At 36.4% G+C, this 16,723-nt stretch overlaps 1 long non-coding RNA gene across 1 annotated transcript in view; it reads left to right on the top strand.

The window, feature by feature from the left end:
- LOC148107662 (uncharacterized) overlaps positions 1–16,723 on the top strand; it is a 250,994-nt gene that overhangs the window by 127,762 nt on the left and 106,509 nt on the right. Inside the window, exon 3 of the long non-coding RNA XR_015721952.1 lies at positions 646–704. This is a non-coding gene — a long non-coding RNA (uncharacterized LOC148107662). The remainder of the gene's footprint in view (positions 1–645; positions 705–16,723) is intronic.

The following is a 16,723-nucleotide window of genomic DNA, read 5'->3' as shown; positions in this document are numbered from 1 at the left end:
TGTATACATTTATAGGCCTCTTATTAACATTAAATAAGTTAATAATAACTAATATTTATTCAATGCTTAGCATATGGCAGAAGGATCATATATGTATTACTACTTTAATACATAATACTGTATGGAAGAGTCTATTATTACCCACTGCCTCCAGTGCAGATGTGATAAAACCAAGGCCTAGCAACATGGAATAACTTGACCCAAAGTTCTATGCTTAGTAGGAAGTAGAAGCAAGTGCCAAGCTAAATCATCTGATTTCAGAGCTCACATACCTAGATGCTCTAAATGCAACCTCTGCTTGTGATCATGTGTAGTAGAGAGCCTGTCACATACGGTGTAAGACAGTGCTTCTCCAGCTTCCACGTGCCCACAGTTCACCTGGGGATCTCATGGAATGCACACCCACAGACCATGCTTTGAGGAGCAAGGGTAGGGAATCCGAGCACTGAAGACACTGCTGAGAGTCTGCTACTGATCTGGGCACAGACTTACCACCATATTAACCAAGCTCTAGGACTTTTATTCTTTCTGGAGAGGAAGCATACATTGAATGTGAATATCTATATAGAATATCTGTTGTGTTCTGGACATTATACTAGACACTGGAGATAAAATGTCAAATGATCCATTGTCTTTATCCTACAGACGCGTCATACATGATGGACTCTGAAGGTGGCATACTGTTTCTCCTCTGACCAATGTGGGTGAGTGCTATCAGTGATGGTGAATTGACTATTGATTGCCTGATGAGTTTGAGGGGGAAGACCACACATCTAGTATTTCTACACACCTATGATAGTAGCATATATAGGTGATGAAAGTCCTCCCTCTTCTCTAAAACCACCCTCCAGCCTTATATACACCTCTGTGATTATAAACATTTCCTTCTTCCTCCCAAGTGTCTCTAAATTTGACAAAAACACAAATATAAACAGCATTCTTGACGTGTTAATTATATATTTCTGTTGAATGAAACTGTCATTACATTTCATGCGTTTAAAAATTTCTCCCAGTTTATAGAATATATTGGTTAATACTAGAAATGAATTTTAATTATGCATATCTGTTACTTCATGATATACTCTTGAACTATTTCAAAACTAATGCTGTTGTAAGACTTGTATTCTAGACTCATGCTGACTACCATTTCTTCCCTCTAGCTTATATTAATTAGGCTACAAACATAGATGAATAAGGCAGCTATGAATCAAGACTCCTGGCATCGTATGAAGTAGAATAGTAAGTCAGTTACTGTAAGAATGAACACAAATATCAACTAGACAGAAAAATCTGAACTAAGATGGTTGAGTTCAGGTCATTCCTATCTGGTTTATGTACAAATGAGAATGAAATATTTACATGCCATAGGTAGTTTCATAATTCTGACAGTAAAATCAATTGTCCTAGCAGGTGCTGGAAAAATCTATGGCATCATGGGGTTCAAAGCTGATATCAAATCGTAAATACAATAATCAAATGTGAAAGTGAACACAGATCTAGAGAAAGGTATAGGCATACCTCAGAGATGTTACGGGTTCAGTTGCAGACTACCAAAATAAAGCAAGTATCTCAATAAAGCAAGTCAAATGAAGTTTTCAGTTTCCCAGTGCATATAAAAATTATGTTTACATTATATTGCAGCTTATTAAGTGTACAGTAGTATTATGTCTCAAAACACAATATAGATACCTTAATTTAAAAATACTACTAAAAATGCTAACCATTATTTGCGCTTTCAGTAATTTGTAATCTTTTCGCTGGTCATGGATCTTGCCTTGTTGTTGATGGCTGCTGACTGACCAGGGTGCTGGTTGTTAAGGTTGGGGTGGCTGTGGAAATTTTTAAAAATAAGACAACAATGAAGTTTGCTGCATTGATTGACTTCTTTTCGTGAATGATTTCTCTGTAGCGTGTGATGCTGTTTGGTAGCGTTTTATCCATGATAGAATTTCTTCCGAAACTGGAGTGAATCCTGTCAATTAAAAGCTGCTGCTTCATCAGTTAAGTTTATGTAGCATTCTAAATCCTTGTTGTCATTTTAACAATCTTCACATTGTCTTCACCAGGAGTAGTTTCCATCTCAAGAAACCACTTTCTTTGCTCATCCATAAGAAGCAGTTCCTCACCCATTTAAGTTTTACCATGAAATTGCAGTAAATTTGGTCACATCTTCGGGCTCCAATTCTAATTCTAGTTCTGTTGCTCTTTCCATGACATCTACAGTTGCTTCCTCCACTGAAGTCTTGAACTTCTCAAAGTCATCCATGAACTTCTTCCAAACTCCTGCTCATGTTGATATTGTCCTCTTCCTATAAATCATGAATGCTCTTAATGGCATCTAGAATGGTGAATAAGTTCCAGAAGGTTTTCAGTTTACTTTGCCCGATCCGTCAGAGAAATCACTATCTATGGCAGGTATATCATTGCCAAACATATTTCTTAAATAATAAGACTTGAAAGTCAGAATTACTCTTTGTTCCATAGGCTGCAGACTAGATGTTGTGTTAGCAGGCATGAAAAGAACATAACAAAAAACATAGATCTTAATAGTGTGTTTAAAGTATTCCATAAAGTATGTTGTAAACAGGTGTTCTGTCATCTAGGCTTTTGTTTTGTTTTGTTTTGTTTGTTTTTCATTTATAGAGCACAGGCAGAACAGATTCAGCATGATTCTTTAGGGCCCTAGGATTTTCAGAATGGTAAATGAGCACTGGCTTCAACTTAAAGTCATCAGCTTGATTAACCTCTAACAGGAAAGTCAGCTTGTTCTTTCAAGCTTTGAATCCAGGATTTGACTTTTCCAGTCTAGCTATGAAAGTTCTAGATGGCATCTTCTTCCAAAAGGAGGCCACTTTGTCTCCATTGAAAAGCTGTTGTTTCGTGTGGCCCCTTCATGAATTCTCTGAGCTAGATCTTCTGGATAACCTCCTGCAGCTTCTCCATCAGTGCTCGCTGCTTCGTCTTGCACTTTAATGTTAGGGGGATGGCTTCTTTCCTCAAACCTCATGACCCAAATTCTGAAGGTTCTGACTTTTCTTCGGTAGCTTCCTCATCCCTCTCAGCTTTCCTGGAATTGAATTGGCTCTGGATTAGGCTTTGGCTTAAAGGAATATTGTGGCTGTTTTGATCATATATCCAGACCACTAAAACTTGCTCCATATCAGCAAGAAGGCTATTTCACTTTCTTATCAGTCATGTGTTCCCTGGAGTAGCACTTTTAATTTCCTTCAAGAGTTTTTCCTTTGCATTCACAGCTTGGCTAACTGTTTGCCCAAGAGGCCTACCTTTTAGCTTGTCTTGGTTTTCGACGTGCCTTCCTCACTGAACTTAATTATTTCCAGCTTTTGATTTAAAGTGAGAGACAGGCAACTCTTCCTTTCAGATGAACACTTAGAGGCCATTGTAGGTTATGAATTGAGCTAATTTCAATATTGTTGTGTCTCAGGGAACAGGGAGGCCCAAGGAGAGGAAGAGAGATGGTTGGTTGGTGGAATAGTCAAAATACACATATGCGCGGATTAAGTTTGGCATCTTACAATGGCGCTGTTAGTGGCACCCAAAAACAATTACAATAGTAGCATCAAAGATCACCGATCACAGATCATTGTAACAGATATAATAATAATAATAATAATGATAATAAAAGTTTGAACTATTGAAAACATTATCAAAGTATGACACAAACACAAAGTAAACAAATGCAGTTGGAAACGTGCTGAGAAACTTGTTCAGCAGTTACTACAAAGACTCAATTTGCACAAATGCAATATTGCAAAGCACAGCAAAAGAAGTGCAACAAAGTAAGGTGCGCCTGTATAGCACCTGTGCACTAAAGTCAGTTATTAATCTTACAGTGGCATTTATTTATTTATTTAACTTATTTTCATACATGGGAAGATTCAAATCCACAGACATAGTCAGCCTGTAAGAATTTCAAGAAAGAAACAAGTATAGATATTTAAGTATGTTTTATAAATTACCACACAATTTTTCCTACTGTAATATCTAGCAGTACATTCATCACAAGCTTCAAATGGACTTCCTATCTTAAGTACCTTCTGTCAGTACTTTCAAAATTAGATAATAAATAATGGCTAAATGGAATTAGGATCTCTCTTACTGGCATCCCATTCTAACTACAGTCATACTTTTCAATACACCTCATTAAAAAAACCTTGTTCTAGAGAAGGCTAACATGTTACCTACCTCACCAGATTCTTATATAGGTATGATGATACAAATTTTGTGTTTGTCTGTGCACTTTGTGGCCTCTTACCCGGTTCCTGTGACACCTGAAGCCGGCACAAGCTCAAGGTAAATAACATCTAACTATGTTAGAAAGCTTGACTTTTATGTGCCCATCAGGCAATAGAAGACGGATGATATTGTCAAGGAAATTTTCATTACAGGAAAAATGCATACTATTTGACAGACAATTCATTTTATGCCTTTCACACAGAGATTATATCCCAAGAGTTATATTTCAAAGTCATCAAAAATAGGGAATTCATTTTATATTTCTAACTGAACATAATAGCATAAATTAATTCACTTTTGGGAAAATGTGATAAAAATAAAAACGTCTATCAAAAGTCATTAAAAGCACAAGACTTGCAGTGATGTAAAATATATATTCATATGAATTAATATAGAAATATAGATACACTCGACAAATGTAACTTAAAATTAGAGTGTTTTGGTAAATTATTTAGACGTCTGTATGTTGGAAGGATTACTTTTAACTGTCTATGATAGTAATTAAATTTGAATTCTGTATAAAGCAAATAACAAAGATTTTATGGAATAAGTGTCTTTAAATAATTATTAACAATGATATAATATATGCTACAGAAGAGAAATCTTATCAGTACAAAGTAAAGTATTTGATTTATACAGCCAAATCAGAGATGGTAATAATTAAAACCCTCCTGCAAGATTTTAGAAGCAATAGGTGAAAAGCAACTCCATGTTCCTTTTGAAGATGGGCACTCACAGTTGTATATGACGAGCAAGAGGCTAAAAAATTCTTAAAGAAATACTGTACAATGGAAGTGATGTTTATTAAATAAAATTTCATGAAGGGGACGTTTTTCCAAAAGTTCTTTTTGACACGATTAGGAATCTCCCACTCCAGCAAATACTTTTCGGGAAAATGAGAAATATTTGATTTCTTAAAAATATTAAATAACTTACATGATTTAATTGAGTTTTGATTTTCACTGTGGTTTTATATATACATGTGTTTATATGTATTTTCTTGGCTCATTCAAATGTCGATAGAGTATTTTACTCTCCAGGCTTCAAAAAACTGAGCTAATTTCTAAAAATTAGGACTGTATGTGTGCTCTGTGTGTCTGTGTGTGTGTGTGAGAGAGAGAGTCAGCATCATGTTAATATACTCTCAGATTAGCTTTGTCTGTATTTGAGAACTTAGAAAATGATAGTTTTGCAACAAGTGTTTCATAATCTTTTCACAGAGAGACTAAGTCTCAGTCCCGTTTGGTGTTTGAGACATTCCAGGAGGGAATTTGATAGTCCTGGCTTGACCAGCACCCTTTTTGATTTCTGGTCAGTGTTTAGGGGTTGAAGCCCACCTTGGCTCAGTTTCCTATCCCGGAATCAATTCTTGTGGCTAGAGAAGCAGGGTTATAATTTAATATAGAGTATCAGTAAAGAAGTGGTGTGCTGGAAGACAGGCAGTAATAATAATAATAATAATAATAATAATAATAATAATAAATGTATTTTATGTATTTTCTACATGTTATAAGGATATTAACCTTTATGTAACATATTTTCTAATTTTTCCACAGTTGTCTTTGCTTTTTATATGGTGGTGTAATGTGTAATAATTTTATATTTTATAGTTTATCACCCTTCTTTATGTGATTTTTCTGTGATATATAATTTTAAAAGGCATCTTATTCTAAGGTCAGAAAGAAAAAACACAATTTTCTTCTTCCATTTCATTTTTTATATTTATTATTGGATTTAATTTCAACATAAGATGTGAGGTGTTGATCTAACTCTGTCCTTAACTGTTAACCTTTTTCCTAACACCATGAATGGAATAACTGTTCTTGTTTTACTAATTTGAAATGTTATTTTGTTATTATAGTAAATTCTTCTACCTGGGTCTGTTTCTGTACTTTCTATTCTCCTCCATTTATATATTCACTCTTGGGCCATTTAAAATTGGATCAACTTTTAAAAGTCATATTTAGTTTAAATATCTTAGTTTTATTTTTTAATACTGGTCTTACTGTTCAGCCATTCATCACATAAATTTAGAGGCACTTTGTTATGTTAACTACCTGATTTATTTTTGATATGCCTTCAGTGTTGAGGGTGTGCCATGTAATGTCAGTGATCCAAGGGGAGAAATCTCACTTAACGCTAGTTGCAGTCTGGAACCCAGACCCTCAGACAGCAGCTTTTGAAATATGTAAATATGTACAGTTCTTTGGGCCACAATTGTATTCCCTGTGGGACTCCAGTCCAGGAAACCTGGAAGTGTCCCTTTGGTGACAAAAATCAGGATCTTGATGGGTTTATAAGGTTTTTGGGATGTGTTGCTGAGCTAGAATGAGGCCATGGGTGTGTGCAGGGATGATGTCTCCCCACTTATGTTCCCTGAGAGCACTCCCTTATCCTCCAGGTGTGTGGGACCTGAAGCCTGTCCTTTAGGCTGAAACTCAAGACTAAATAAATAGGTTTTCTCCCAAGCAAACTGGGGCTGTGTTTCATTCTGCTATTTGTGCAATGCCCTAGTGGTTGTGGCCTACTAAGAACTATCTTTTTTTAAGGTTACAGGCTCATGGAGTTCTGGAATGGCAGCCCTAGGCCATGATGGTCCCACAATTAAGGGTGTCCTACCTGTGGATTGCTTGTGCCCACTCGCTTAGCAAGGCAGCTGAAGATTGTTTCAGGTGGGGCATGCTTGCTGGCTTCAGAAAGGCAGTGGAAGAATGTCTTAACTGTGTGGACTATGGACTTCAGCAGTGCAATAGGAGAGTGACTTGTCTTTGCATGTGACTGGCTTTAGGCTGAGAGTGGGAGAATGCTGCCACCACTCACAGTGGTCCCAGCCAGGGAGTGGGGAATTGTCACAATGGTCTCTGCTATCAGACTTTAGCTAGGGAGCAGGAGAAATTCCTGACCTTTTGTGTTCTCCCAGCCCAGGCAACAGGTAGGGGAATGCTGCAACTACCCATGCTCTCCTGCCTCAACAAGTGTTACAACTGCTTGCCTACAAACATTCTAACAAGGCAGCTGTAGGCTGCTGCATCTGAGCTCACCTGCCTGTGCTAGTAGCCCAACGCGGAGAGTGCAACAGCACATCTGTCTAAAGAGAAGGTATCGACTGTCTGCTGCCTGCCAGCTGATGCCCCCTAGATCAGCAAATTAATTTCCCTCATATAAAGTCTCAGCACTTTTGAAACATACTTTCTTTCTTTCTTTTTTTTTTTTTTTCTGGGTCTTGGGGTGAATAAGACTGCATACAAGTCCTCCAAGAGGGAAATCTCAATTTTCTAGCAATTGGAGACCCATGGACATCAACCCTATTGGTTTTCCAAGCCAGATATTCTGGAAGTTCATCTCTGTGGCATAGATCCCAGGGCTGGGATGCCTGATGTAGGGCACTAACCTCTCACTTCTCTAGGAGAAGTATTTGTCTAATAAGATCCCTGCCTATGGTGTTTTGCCCTACCAGGTATGTGTTTATTCTTTTTTTCCGCCAAGACCATGTCTCTCTCCTACCCTCCTATTCACCTCTGTCCTACCCATCTTCTACCCATCTAGCCCTTTTATCTCATGTTGTTGAGGGCAGTTTATATGGTTTTTACATCTCTTTTCAGAGGGAAATGATTTATATGTAGCTATAGATTTGTCCATGTGTGTCCATGGAAGGAGGTAAGTTTGGGATCTTCCTATGCCATCTTGGATCCCCTCTCTTTTCTATAATTATTGCTGTCATCAATGTAACTAGTGGGCTCCAAATAGATAAATTTTGGACTCAGCTATTCTGTGGTTTCATTCATTAGCTCCAAGGTGGACTCAATAGCTATTCTCCCCTATTTACAGACACATCTGAATCTCTAACAGAGACTCTTTCTCAACAGTAAATCACAGAATAAGGGCTTAATGAGCTCAAACAAGTCTCCTTTCTTTTTCTGCCAAAGACTCAATTTTAAAAGACTTTGTGAGTCAGTTGAGGGTGTATTAAACACTAACATCCAAAATATCCTCTTGATGCTTATTTCATGAAGAAATTCCAAAGACTTAATTGTTCTAGCAAAATCATATAATGGTCTGTATGACTGATTCATTATGCAAAAATCAATTTTTAATTCTGTTCCTCTTCTCCCGCTCCATCAAATCTATAATACTCATCCCAGAGTATTAAAAGGAACATCATTTTTCATGCCAGCTTATCACCACTCCTCCATGTACTGTGCATCTAATAGTGTGGCAGGCATGGAGGAAATACAGTTTGCATTGAGTGTTAAAGTGAAAATTCCACCTAAAGTGTTACTAGGAATTATAGCTCAGTTCACAGCTCCCTGATGAGGATCCCAAAATACAATGCAGGTTTCAATTACAAGACTCCTTCCTTCAATATTTAGATATACATGATTCACAATCCAAACCTCTGGTATTGGAGCCTACTTTATAAAGGATTTCACTTCTAATTGATTGCACAACCACACAGACCATGTCTTTCTACCACAAGGCCAACATGGGTGCAAAATTCTCTTCTATCAGTGGTTTTTCTATCAGGCATAATAATTTTGTTTTTTCTTTTACTGAAAATTGAAAGTTTTCTGGGAAAGAGTGTCAGATCCACCACATATGGCCTTTGGGGCAGCTGGCAAAATTTCTCCTGCTCTTACCCTTGATCTTGGAGTCCGATTCCACCTATCCATAACCTTTCTCAACACCTCATGTTCCATATCTGGTAATTGCCTCTTAAAATACAGCTCAAAAGAGGGTGGGTTAATACCCTCATCCAGCTGCTGCTTTTCTGGGGAGTAACCCTTCCAGCTTTGCCTATTTTTTGAAGTCCTTCAAGGAAATTCTTGGCTAAATGTTTTGCATTTAATATAAAAGCAGTCAACTTAAAAAAATGTAATTCTCCTCACTTGCAAAACTAAATATTTCAAATACTTTGGTATAGATTCATTTCATAGTCACAAAATCTGCTACAGTGATATTTCTAATTTAGAAGTGCATGTACTAAAACTTTTACTATCAGCAGCTGAACATATGGTTTTGGTTCCTGAAATGAAGATTTAAGAGCTAATATTTTTTCATTCTTGGGGTGGAATCTCATTATATTAGCCATTGAATTATATGTCAACTAAGACGTACAGCTTTCATTTGACACAGTTTTAAAGCACTCATGTTAGGTACCATTTTTTGTTTTGTTTTGTTTTAAGCTTTTGTTTAATTATTAAAATAATAGTTGATTTAATAAGTAGTTATCTGTCTGATACAAGATTTAAAAATATACTGTCAAAGTCAGAATAAAATATATTCAGGAGTATATTTTAATTAAAAATCATTTTTAATCAAATTTCATGGTGATACTCTACAATGTATCCTTTGGCCCATTTCTAAACAGATTTATATATAGATGGCAGTTGTCAGGAGACAGGAATTATGATTCTACTCTAAAATTTATTTTACTACAAACATAAACCCTAGAAAACTTTTATAACACATTTTTCCCAATTGGTTTTCAGTATGAATTGTGCATTTTGAAACTACTATGACTATTTTAAAGTCTATAAAGAAGTGAAAAGAAAGATTTATATCTCCCAAATGTGGCTTGTCATATAGATCTTCCAAGTTTATAAATGGACTCTGGTACTTAAAAAAATGAATTTTGTCTAAATTATCTTTTTGTTACTATCAACATTTGGCTTTATATTAAATCTTTCATTTAGATTTTCTGCTTAGTGAGCACCTAATATGAGTCAGGCTTTATCCTAGGTGCTGGGACATAGCAAGAACAAAGCAAAGTATATATAAAACCAAGCAAAATGGGTATACTAGATGGTGTCAGGTATACGGGGCGGGGGAGGGAAGGGGCAGGCAAAGAGAGGTAGAGGATGCCTGCTCGGGCTGAACTGGTAGAGACTTATACTGTTTTAATAGGGTTGTCGTCCTGAGTTGGTGATGTTGAGCATGATGTAAATAAGAAAGTAAAACAAGCAGATATCTGGAAAAAGAACATTCCCAAAAAGCGGAATTCTGCTTGTCATATTTAGAACGAGTAAGGGATTCAGTATGGCTGGAGCAAAGTGAGTAGAAGGGAGGAGAGTATCTAAAATTAGAGCTGAGAAGAAGACACATGGGATCAAGAAGGCCTTGTGGTCCATGGTAAGCCCATTGGCCTACTCTGAATGATACGGGAAGCCAATAGAAAGCTTCTGAGCACAGCTGTAATGTCTTTTCTATGATTTAAAGTAATAATTCTGATGTTTGTACAAGGTGCAAAGCTGAAGCAGAAAGAATAGAAAGGGTGTTGCAGTTATCCAAGATGAAATGATGCATAGACTGGGTAGTAATGACAAGTGAGGAGATGGTCAGATTCTGGGTAAAATGAGATATGAGTGATGGAGTTAACTAATGGATCAAATGTGGCTGTGAAAGCAAAAAAATAGCCTGTTTTTGCTTAGACAACTGAAAGAATAAAATTGCTATTTACTGATGTTGAGAGGACTATAAGAAGAGCAATGGGGATATAAAATAGCAAGCTGGGTTTCAGACATCAAAATTGGAGAGGTCTCTTAGATGCAAAATGGAAATAGACAAAATGGAATCCAGGAATGAATTTTTGGAATCATCAGTATACAGTTCTTAAATTATGTCATGAATTGGGTTGAGTTCATCTAGACTCTACAGTCAGTGTATATAGAGAGATTTCTGAGAACTCATCTCTAGGGACCGCCAATACATAGAGGTGAATAAACCAGGTAAGCGTACTGTGAATACACAGCATATGAGATAGACAATCAAGACGGGGCACTTTCTCAGAAGTGTAGTGAGTATTTTGAAGAGAAAGTGACCAACTATGTCAAATACTGTTGATGGGTCAAGTGAGATGAGGACTGAGAAGTGGACCTTAGATTTTACAAACAAGAAGTCAGTGATAATTATGAAAAGAAGTTATTTGGTAGAGTGACTGGAGGACAGTATGATTAGAAGTTATGAAGAGAGAATGGAGGGGGATTAGCGATAGTATACATAGAACTTTTGTTATAGGAGGGAACCAAGACAAGAGACGAGAGTACATAAATGAGATAGTTTTAGATAAGAATTTGGATTCGAATGATTAAAGACAAATAAAAAATTATTTTAAATGACATTAAAGATTTCAAAGTTAAAGAACTTAAGGTAATTTAAAATGTCAGTCCAGGGCAAAATAATAGCCAGTCTTTCTGGTAACACTGACTCCCTGTATATTTTTGAAGGAGAATTGAAAAAAGATGATTTCAGATAAAGAAGGGTAGATGGAATGTAGGAAAATCTTATGCAAGTGCAGGTTATATCATTTCTCTTCGGGGGGTTACCCTACAGAAGTCATGTAGCTTGCCTGGGACACAGTTTGGTTTAAATATAAATAAGAGCATGTGCTGGGCTGTGTTTCTTCACAGCTGTGAAGTCTTTGTCTGTCACCTGAAATTCTCAAGGTTACAGGAGAAGAACAAAAAAGGATAGACTAGGATTCAAGTGGTTTACCATTTGTACTGAGCAGGATAGAAAATTGAGGGCAACATTCCCAGTTGAGATGGGAAATTGTTCAGATGGATACTCTGTGTGTGTGTGTGTGGAAGGAGGGTAGACTGTAGTTTCTTGCTGTTTAGATTTGTGCCTAATAATGATAAAGTCAAAGAGAAAATGGCTGATATGATTTTTCTGTCCTTATTGCAAAAACAGAAACAACAAAATGAAACCATAAAAAGCCACTGTGTGACTTTGATTGCTCTTCTTGTCTCTCACTCAAGGCAGTTGGTCACAGATTATGTATGCCTTCAAAATGTAACCAAATATTGGTTATTTCTCCTTCATTCTACCGCTACAAATGTGATCTAAGCCACCATTCCTTTTTAAGCATCCCTGACTCATTGTAGTGGCTTCGTAAGTACTGCTCCTGTATCTGTAGGCTCACCAACAGGTTGCTCCCTCGCTCGGGGCAAGTTCCCAAATCTTCCGAAGTCCTCCTTGGACCGTTCACTCACTACCACCACTTCCCTGTCTGATCTCACCCCCCACTACTCCCTCCCCATTTACTCTGATCTCTTTTCCCTTCCATAAAATAACAAGCGTTATTGTACCTTGAGCTTCCTCAGTTGCCGTTCCATCTTCCTGGGATGCTTTTCCCACAGATGCTGGTTGACTTTCTCACTTCCTATGTGTCTCTGCTCAAATGTTACCTTACTATGGAGGTTTTGCCTGACTCGCTGTGTTATGTAGCACTTCTTATCTCCTTTATTCTTTTTATTTTACACAGAAGTTATTACCATATTACCCATTATGTGTTTACTTTTTGTTTATATATTGTCTTTTTTTCCCTATATCATAATTAGGATGAGTATGTGAATAAATGAATGAACGTTGATTGAATGAATGAATGAATGAATGAATTGGATTCTCTTGGGTGACAATTGGGAAATAAAAAAATTGAATCACTTTGATGAAGAACACGAGTTAAGGAAATATTTGCTTTCCCTATGGAAGGGCCATAGGCTTGGATATCAAGAGCTTAGTTCTCAACAAGGAGTTTTAGTCCAAGAGCACTGGCCCTACATATCAATGTTAATTCTGTAAGGACTAAAGTTACTTGGAAGTTAGTGAAGATTGTCTACTCCTTTTCCTACTCTGTAAAATAGGGGTTTGGATCAAAGCATGAGTAAGACTCTAATTCTGCATTTTCATATTTTGAAATTTAATCCTTCACGTGTTGCTCTCTAACCTATCATTTGTATGAGTTTGTGTCAATCATTGAACTCACCCAGGGCTGCAGAATTGTAATCTGAAAAAAGCAGTGACAGTATCTTGATTTCCTCCTGCTAAATCACTGTCATGTTTCTTCCAAAAGCACAGAGTGCTAACAGAAACATGTAACAGCTCTTCCACCGTCTATCTGGATATAGTAATGTTGCATCTACTCACACATCTTTGGACACATCGAGTCACATGACTTGATGCCACATGGCAAGAGATGTATAATTGACAGAACTCAGTCAATTTGGGTACATCTTATTTTAGAAAATCTTCAATCATTCTTCCCAATAGTAAACCCAATTACCTAGGGCCTTATATATTGTTATGTTAACAAGAAGTAGGATTAGATTTTTGATGCTCTTAATTGTTTCTCATCTTGCTTAATTTTGTGGATATGTTCTCTGTTCTTGCTGTACTGGCTGAAAGGCAGTTGGTCCAAAATGGCCTTTTAATTGTGCTGGTCTTTGCTGCAAGGGACTGTGGTCTTTGCCATTCCTACATGCTGCTACCTCCACTGCTGACCCCAAGCCTCCCTGGGTCATCTCAGTACTCCCAATCTCTTGAGGAGGACCGGAAATTTCTGTATACAGTGGACTGCTTTCTGCAAGGCTGTACAATTGCGTTTATGCCTAGACATCTCCCTGAACCCTTGATCTTCTGCACCTTTTTGTAAACCTGTAGGACATGAAGCTCTTTTGAAAATCTGGCTTGTTTAAAAAACTTCTATCTCTTAAACCTCCACCTGTGAAAATGAGACAATAGCCACATGTTTCCTGGACTTGCTGAACCCTACCTTAGTATTTTTGAAACTTCGCTTACAGGACTTTGAGTTCAAGGGGATGGGGTTGGTAGGAAACTTGTATCTGAACTCGGCTGTCCAGTCTTCTCCCTGCTAGATTCTGTCTCCAGCCCAACAAGTGTTTTGCTTTTCTGTGCATGTTAGCAGCCATCCTAAAGTCTTACCCTAATCCTTCTGCCACTATGCTTTAATCCTGGGAGCTTTCCTGCTATCTAGAGTCCAGACTGAAAGCTTCAAGAAAATTCTTTTTTCTCACAATAAATGCTTGCTTCTGGAAATCCAAATCACTTGCTTTCAGATCATTATCACATGTGTACCAAAACCCACTCCTTTTAAACGCAGAGACAAGTAATGACTGCTTTGCTCTAGACCATGTAGAGGTAAGATTTCAATGAGGAAAGAAATGATAGATGACTAGAGGTAAACATAAATACATACTGGAGCTATAAAAGGAGAAAAAATAAATACAAAATAAGCAGAAGCTATAAAATAAAAATTAGAGAAGAAATCAATGAAATTGGAAACAGGAAATTAATAGAGAAAATCAACAAAACCAAAAGCTGGTTCTTTGAAGAAATCATTAAAATATAGATAAACCCTTATCTAAGTTAAGTAAGAAAAAAAAGAGAATACAAAAATTACTGATATCAGAAATAAAAGAGAGGCAATCACTACTGACCCCATTAAAAGGATAATAAAAGAATTTCATGAGCAATTGTATGGCCACCAATTTGATGACTTAGATGAAACAGATCAGCTCTCTGAATAACAAAATCTACCAACACTCAGAAATGGATTATCTGTATAGGCTTATATTGACCAAAGAAATTGAATCAATAATTAATAACTTCCCCCAAACAAAAAACATGGGGCTCAGGTGATTTCAGTGGTTAATTTTATTAAACATTTAAGGAATAAATGGTAACAATTCTCTACATTACCTTCCAGGACACAAAAACAGAAGAAATACTTTTTAACTCACTCAGTGAGGCCAGCATTATCCTAACACCAGAACCAACACATTAGAGCAAAGAAAGATTGCAGACCACTATCTTTCATGAACATAGATGCAAAAGTCCTCAACAAAATATTAACAAATTGAATCCAGCCATGTATAAAAATCATTGTATACTATGACCAGCCGACATTTATTCTAGGAATTCATGACTAGCTCCACATTTAAATGAATATGTGTAATCTATTACATCCACAAGCTAAAGAAAAAAAATCATATGATCATATCAATAGATGCAGAGAAAGCATTTGACATATTTCATCACCTGTTCATGACCAAAGCTCACAACACACTAGGACTAAAGAGGGAATTTGCTCAGCTTGCTAAAGAGTATGTATAGAAAAAGCTACAGCTAACATCATATGTATGGTGAGAAATTAGACGCTTTCCACCTAAAATTGGTTACAAGGCAAGGATGTTTGCTCTTATCCCTCCTATTCAACATTGTACTGAAAGCCGTAGCTAATATAATAAAAGAAGAAGGGTGTATATATATGTGTATATACGTATATATATATACGTATATACACATATATATACGTATATATATATATATAGAGAGAGAGAGAGAGGAGATAAATAAACATTCGGTCACAGATGACATGATTGTCTAGTAGAAAATTTGAAAGAGTCAACAAACTCCTATAACTAATAAGGGATTGTAGACAGGTTGTAAGATACAAGGTCAATATGCAAAAGTCAATTATATTCCTCCATGTCAGTAATAAACTATTGGAATTTGAAATTAAAAACACAACACCATTTAAATTAGCAACAAAAAGAAATGAAACAGGTATAAATTTAACAAATATATGTATCTATGTGAGGAAAAGTACAAAACTATTTGAAGAAATCAATATCTAAATAAATGGAGACATATTCCATGTTCTTGGATTGGAAGAGTTAATTTTGTTAAGATGTCAGTTCTTACCAACTTGATACATAGAGTCAACATACTTCTCATCAAATTCTCATGAAGTTACTTTGCAGATATTAACAAACTAACTATACAGTTTATATGGAAAAGCAAAGATCTAAAACATTCAACACAATATTGAAAGAGTAGAACAAAGTGGGAGAACTGACACTACCCAACTCCAGGTCTTACTTATAAGCTATGGTAATCAATACAGTGTCGTATTGGGAAAAGAACAGACAGATTAATGGAGCAGAATAGAGAATTCAGATATAGACCTATACAAATATGGTCAACTAATTTTTTATTAAAAAAACAAGGAAATACAGTGAAGAAACAATACTCTCTTGAAGATACAGTGCTGGATAACTGTATATCCACATTCAAAAAAATTAATATAGGCACAGACTTTGCACCTTTCGTAAAAATTAACTCAAATGTATCATAGACATAAATGTAAAATACAAAACCGAAAAGTTTCTCTTTTTTTAAAGATTTTATTTATTTATTTGAGAGAGGGAGAGATAGAATGTGAGTAGAGGGGAGCAGCAGAGGGAGAGAGAGAAGCAGGCTTCCCGTTGAGCAGGGAGCCTGATGCAGGGCTTGATCCCAGGACCCTGGGATCATGACCTGAGCCGAAGGCAGACACTTAACCAACTGAGCCACCCAGGCACCCCAAAACTACAAAGTTTCTAAAAGATAACATAGGAGAAAATCTGGATGATTTTGGATTTGGTGGTGAGTTTTTATAAGCAATACCAAAACACAATCTGTAAAAGGAAAAATCAATAAATTGGACTTCATTAAAATTAACACTTACATTTTGCACAGGACACTCTTAGAAGAATGAAAAGTCAAGCCACACAGAATGGGTAAAAATATTTGCAAGACACATATCAATTAAGTGACTTGTATCTAAAATATACAAAGAACTCTTGCAACTCAGTAATAAGAAAACAAACAACCTGATTTTAAAAAT

The sequence above is a fragment of the Ursus americanus genome, chromosome 27 (assembly GCF_024610735.1).
Source record: "Ursus americanus isolate L20-20 chromosome 27, mUrsAme1.1.p, whole genome shotgun sequence".
In the NCBI taxonomy this organism is placed as follows: Eukaryota; Metazoa; Chordata; class Mammalia; order Carnivora; family Ursidae; genus Ursus; species Ursus americanus.
The sequence above is the reverse complement of the archived record's forward strand: the minus strand, read 5'-3'. Positions and strand labels throughout refer to the sequence as shown.